Raw genomic sequence first — 5,936 nt, 5'->3', positions numbered from 1 at the left:
GATAGATAGCGAGAAATCATTCCCCCCCAGGGGGGATGGCCACACCGCAATCCCTTCTCCTCCATTCTCTTCTCGGGATCTTGGGCACGCACGCACACGTGCCCGGCGTGAGTTTAAGCCACCGGGTCCGGGACTCGAACCGCGGTTGACTACGTGGGAGTCCAGCGACATAGCCATTACGCTAACTGCTGGTCCCTTAAGGTTTGGTTTTCTTTGCCTTTCTTTCATTATGTATTGAGAGGGATGCTCTATCATTTCCATCCAGAATTCTTTCTGTCTTTCCTTACCTTGTTTTTTACTCTGGGAGGCTGATCACTATGGGCTGAGGCAAAAAGGTCCTTTGCCTTGTGAATTTGGGTTGGGTCTGGACAATGGGAAATACTGGAAGAGAGCAGAGGCAGGAGAAGGGAGAGGCTGAGGCCTGATGGTCACTGTGGGCTCTGACTTGGCAGTAGTTGTGCTTCTCTCTCATTGGCTCCTCACCTGTCAATTGCCCCTGTGCAGTGCAGCACCCCTGCCAGACTGCAGAGTGGTGGATATCCCCCTAGCTGCTGCCCTGAGTCTGTTATACTCAATTTGATTTATTTATTTTTTTAAGTCCTGCCCTCACCTTGGTAAATACTCTTGGCATTAAGTTTCCCTCAAAGCACCCATTTGAGTGCATCTTTTGTTTCCTTGGACTCTGGTTGACATAAGCATTAGATGGCTTTCTGGCCCAGCCTCCATGGCCCAGCTAGAATCATGGATCTAGAAGCCACATGCCAACCTTGGTTCAGATCCCCAGCCTGGTTGGCCAGGAAACATACTGAAAGTACATGTGGGTTCAGACTCCTGGAAGGCTGGAGGACTGAGGAAAGGGCTCGTGGTGTGACCAAGCCCCACGGAAGGTGCTTCTCTCCCCTCTCTCTCAAGTACTCACACATACATGTGCTCTCACATGAATAATTTTAAAAAACCCTTTAGGTCTGAAAAACAATTCCAGATGCGAGGTGCTTAGAGATCACTTACTCTCAGTTTCTCACTGCTCAAGGGAGAGACTGAAGCTCACGGAGAAGCTGTGAGTCATGGATACCGTGAGGCCACTGAGCAGTAGTTAACTTCAGACCCATGCTGTCGCCTTGGTGCCAAATGGGATGGACCAAGTAACGGACTTCCTTTCTGATAACAATTACCATCACTCTTACATTGGTCAGCTTTGGCCAGGGGCTTCCTATGCGGCAGGCTCCGTGTGAAGCATGTGGTTCGGTTCTCTTAGCCTCAGAAGGTCCTGTCCACATTTGGCCATTGCTGTGGCTGAGGAAACTTGGGATGAAGCCAGGAGTTCCTGGTGGGCCTTGCATCTTGGCCAGGGGTAACGTGCAAAAGGATCCTGCCTGGAGCTCTCGGAAAATATGCTCATGTCCATACCACCTCAGATTGTACCTTTGGCCAAAGCCTGTCCCGTGAGCTGAACCTGAAACCAAAGCAATGTTTATAAGAGCCCGGAGTACAGGTCACACGAGGTCTAAGCTGAGAGAGCTGAGTGGGACTCACGGGAGTGGGACGGTGGACTCTTTCTCAGCCGTAAGTTGAAGAGCTTTGAAGCTTTTGAGCTTTTGGTGTTGCAGACACCATTCAGTGGCTCACCCAAGTGACAGTGACTTCCCAATGGGACAGCTCATGCCAGAATGGTGCAATTCTTGGGCAGGAGCTTTGAGGAAAACAGGGGTCAAGGCCGGGCAGAAGCAGCTGCTCCTGGAGTGTCTCCGGGTGATGCTTAGGGTGGCTCCAGGCATGGGAGCAAAGCTGGAGCCCAGGGTCAGAACTCGGGAACTGTCCGAACTGTGGGAAGCAGGGAGTGGAGGCCAGGAGCACTTGAACACGATTGCACCTAAAACTGTCTCCCACACACAGGGAGGCTTCACAAATTACACACAGCAATGGTCTGTCTCTATTTTTCATGTGGTCAGATTTGTATTTGCCTAATATAGATGATCTAGTAGAAACCAGGAAGTGGAAAAAAGAAAATAAAAGTTCTTAGCTCAAGAAGTTCCCCTTGTTTGGCATAAGAGCCCATGGTCTAGGGCATTCAGGTCCTAGGAGAAGTGGGCACACTCCTGATGTGGGGGTGTGGCAGAGAGCCCACCAGGACGACTACTGCCACATCCCACACCTGGGCTAGCTGCCTGCTGGTCCGGGAAGACCACAGAAGCTGCAGGGACCAGGCACACCTGCTCTGGTCCGGGGTCCTGGCCAGCTGTGCACATCAGGCAAGCCATGGCATTTCTCTGAACTTCAGTTTCCTTGTCCGTAAGGGGAGTGTGCTCCTGCACCTGGGCAGGCCTGACCATCTCCCACGCCCGTCACACAGCTGGATTTCGGCTTGGGAAGAAGGCCGAGCGAGGGTGTGACTGACAGCCTGGTGCCCTGGGCTCCCTGCCCAACTCCTCCTCACCCCATGGGTTTCTCAATCAGACAGGGCTCCAAGGGCAGCCACTTGGGCATCACATGACTCAAAGGCACAGGTCCCAGGGCCAGCTGAGCAGAATTCCCAGGGCCAGGAAATCCCCAGATAAAGCCGCCACTCAGTAAGACGTGAGCAGCCGGGAGTTGTTGCGGTCACCTTCCTGAGACAGAGTCCTGCTGAGGCGTCCTGTGCTACCCCTCTTGGCTCTAATCCTCCGTGCCAGGGAATATTTGGATTAGGTCATGTGATTGCTCACCAGGAAACTGCATCTGTTCTTTTGGATTTTCTAAATCACATTTCTTAGAAATGAGGTCCTTACAGCTCAGCCGCCCCATAGACACAGAATGACCAGTCACCCACAGCACCTGGGCAGCCCTTGCTGGTTGCTGAAGTAGTCCCAGGGCAGGGACTGCAGCTGTGCTACTTGAGCAAGGACCTCAAGCCCCTGCCAGTTCCCTGGTTCTAGAATTTTAGCAGCAGGGACCCTAATTCTTTGCCCAGACATGCCTTTCATTCCCTGGTCCTACGCAAGTCCAAAACAACAAAACTTGGGACCCCCTTGGGATGACAAGAGCCTCCCAGCACCAGGTCCAGTAAGTGAGAAGGAGGGGCCGTGTCCTCGCTACTCCAGCATTAGAAATAATCTATGCTTTTCATTTCCAGAGACAGTACTTCCCAGAGTACACAGAGGGGAGAGTCAGCTTTGGGGAGTACAGGGTGAACCCCACTGTGTGTGTGTGTGCAGGTGTCCCCTGTCCCCGGGCCTCTATTACTCTATATGGGGTGCATTACCTTTGAGACCTGGATGTGGGCTTGGCCTACTGCAACCCAAATACAGCTCAGAGCCCAGGCAGGGTGAGCCAGGGGCAATGCACCGGTGGCACTGGAAGCCTGCTGAAGTCAGTGGCCACAGCCTGGAGCCTCAGGTGGCTGGGAGCCTCCTGGCTGCCCTCCCCCCATCAACTGGAGGATTAGGAAGACTGGGTGACATTCGGCCTCCCCTCACCTCCAATACTGCCACTGCCTGGATCAGGCGGCACTGTTCCTGGCCTGGCCCTCGGAGGCCCAGCTGATTCTCTCCCCAGTGACGGTATATTTCTCTGTGGTAAGAAAAAGTAAAGTCTCAAGAGAAAAAGGATCTGTGGCTCTCGAGTCTCACACAGCACTTGTCTGGGCAGATGCTGGCACCAGTCAGTGTCTCCGAGTCTGCGTGCACACGAGCAGACATGCCCGGCCCGCCACTGTGTCCTTACAGGGGACCATCGGCAAGGCAGACAGGAGCCCCAGGGCAAGCCGGCTGCCCAGGTGTTCAGCCCCGAGGAGCTCCCTTCCCGCTGGGAGCCCGGGAGCTGAAGGGTCAGGAGTCTAGCAGGGGAAGGAACCTGGCCTGGGTCCCTGTCTCCCACCCTGGCTGTGAACTCCCGCTCCTCCTCTGGGACGTAGGGCTCCAGAACTCCACCCGGGCCACTCTGTGGTAGGGGATGTGGCTGATCTGTGCTGGAAGGACCTCAGGGGCAAGCAGGTATGGGCTGTGGCTGGGGAGGACTTGGTGTCAATGCCTCTCCTTTCCTCGTGGGTGACGAGGAAGGGACATGTGAGCCACTGACTTCTGAACACGTGGGCAGGAGGCCTTGTGCGCTGGGCTGTGGCAGTGGTTTCTGTCTTGTTCTCTATCTTCCTCTTTGTCCTTTTCTTTTTGGTTCAGTTTTGTTTCTGTAATGGATGTGACAACACATACCCTCTTGTCCATTTTAAATTCCCATCAACTGAGAAATCTGACCCAGGAGGCCTTATTGCTGCCCCCCCCCCAGTCAATTTCCCCCACAGCATGTGGTCCAGAAGGCGGTTCACTGCGGGGTGAGCTTAAAGAAGATGCTAAAAGGGCAGAGGCTGAACTGGGAAGAGCAGGTATCTTTCGAGGTGTTAGATGCCGCAGATGGGGAAGCAACAGGCTTAGATCCTGATGGACGCGGGGGTGTGAAACAGAAAATAAAAATACTTTGGGAACTGGGGAGTCATTTCATTTGTCTTTCTGACTGGAAGGCTAGCGAGGTAGGCATCCAGAAGGTGCAGGCAGCCAGGCAGGAGGCAGCAGGCTGGGTTGTGGTTAGACATGGCCTTTTAGCAGGTCATGCAATGGAGGGTTTTACAGGTCCCGAAGCTTCAATCAGGAACCTAGGAGAAAGTTTCCCAAGGGTGATAGACATGGCGACTATGGGCACAGAGGGGGCAGCTGAGATTAAGCAGAGATGCCCACATGGGGCATTATGGGGGCCACTGTTGAAGGGCAGTGGAAATAGTGGGCGGTCTACAAACGGACCCACCTCATGGAGGCCAAGCGGGTGCTAAGTGGCTGCTGTTGGGTGTTGGGCATTTTTCAGGAGCTAGACCCTCAGGGATGATTCTCGATGTCCACATCCCTGAGGGTAATGGGTATGGGGCCTGGACGGACTATCTGGGCTCCCTTCTGGGTAACGCACCACACAAAGGCTGAGAGAAAAGTTGGTAAATCTCAGATCAGGGCGCCTGGGCTGGGGACCAGCTTGGCTTCTCCTCACTTCCCGATATTTATTCCTTCACTGAACATTCACTGTATACCTCATGTGGACTGACAGGAAGGGATACCATTGAATGTATGAGCTAAACTGGCACACTCCGTGGTGAGAGAGAATGCTATTAATAGCTTTGCTTGCACATGAGGTGTGAACCAGGCCTTTTGCTGGGTATACCTGACAGAGCACGACACTGGAAAGTTTACTCAGACTTGCTTCCTGCTTTGGCCCCTTGTTGGGCTCAGAAAGGCAGGTGTAGATGCACAAGTCAGAGCTGGACTTGCCAGTGGACAGTGGTGGTGGCAGAGGGTGACAGACATTCTCGGTAGATGAAATGCTCAGACTACCAAGGGAGGCACACGTGGACTGTTGAAGTTGTTGGGGGCCCGATAACCATTCAGGAAATGGGTGGAAGAGTGGCTGAGGTTTAGGCTGTCCAAACAGGGGTGGGGGCTCTAGGCCACTGAGAGTCCTGTAGGTCAGGAAGTGTAGACTTAACTCTGCAGGCACTAGGGAGCCACAGAATGGCTGTTGCAAAATGAGAACAACATAATCTAGTTACTCAATCACCTTGGCCTCTAGCTGGTGCACCTTCAAGATGGAACCTCAGTACCACTCGGGTTTACTGGGTAGACGAGCTAAGAGCGGCCATGAAAACACCCTGCAAAAACACTAAAGCACAACCCAGGAGGCTGTAATTGTATCTACACCTCAAAAACCAAGGCTTCTGCTCAGCTTGAAATGCAAATATAACATGACTTCAACAAAGAACCAACCTAGCACGAAGTTGGTCTCGCCAATGAGCCACATGAGCTGTGGGAGTGAGCGCACGCTCCTCCTTGGAGCCCACTTCTAGGCCCTCGTGTCTGTCTGCCACCCGCGCAGCCTGGCTGGGGAGTGAGGCTGCTCTGAGAAACAGGGTGTCAAGCAGCAGGGTG

The sequence above is a fragment of the Tupaia chinensis genome, unplaced genomic scaffold (genome assembly GCF_000334495.1).
Source record: "Tupaia chinensis unplaced genomic scaffold, TupChi_1.0 Scaffold139072_1, whole genome shotgun sequence".
NCBI lineage: Eukaryota > Metazoa > Chordata > Mammalia > Scandentia > Tupaiidae > Tupaia > Tupaia belangeri.
This window is presented reverse-complemented; position numbering follows the sequence as displayed.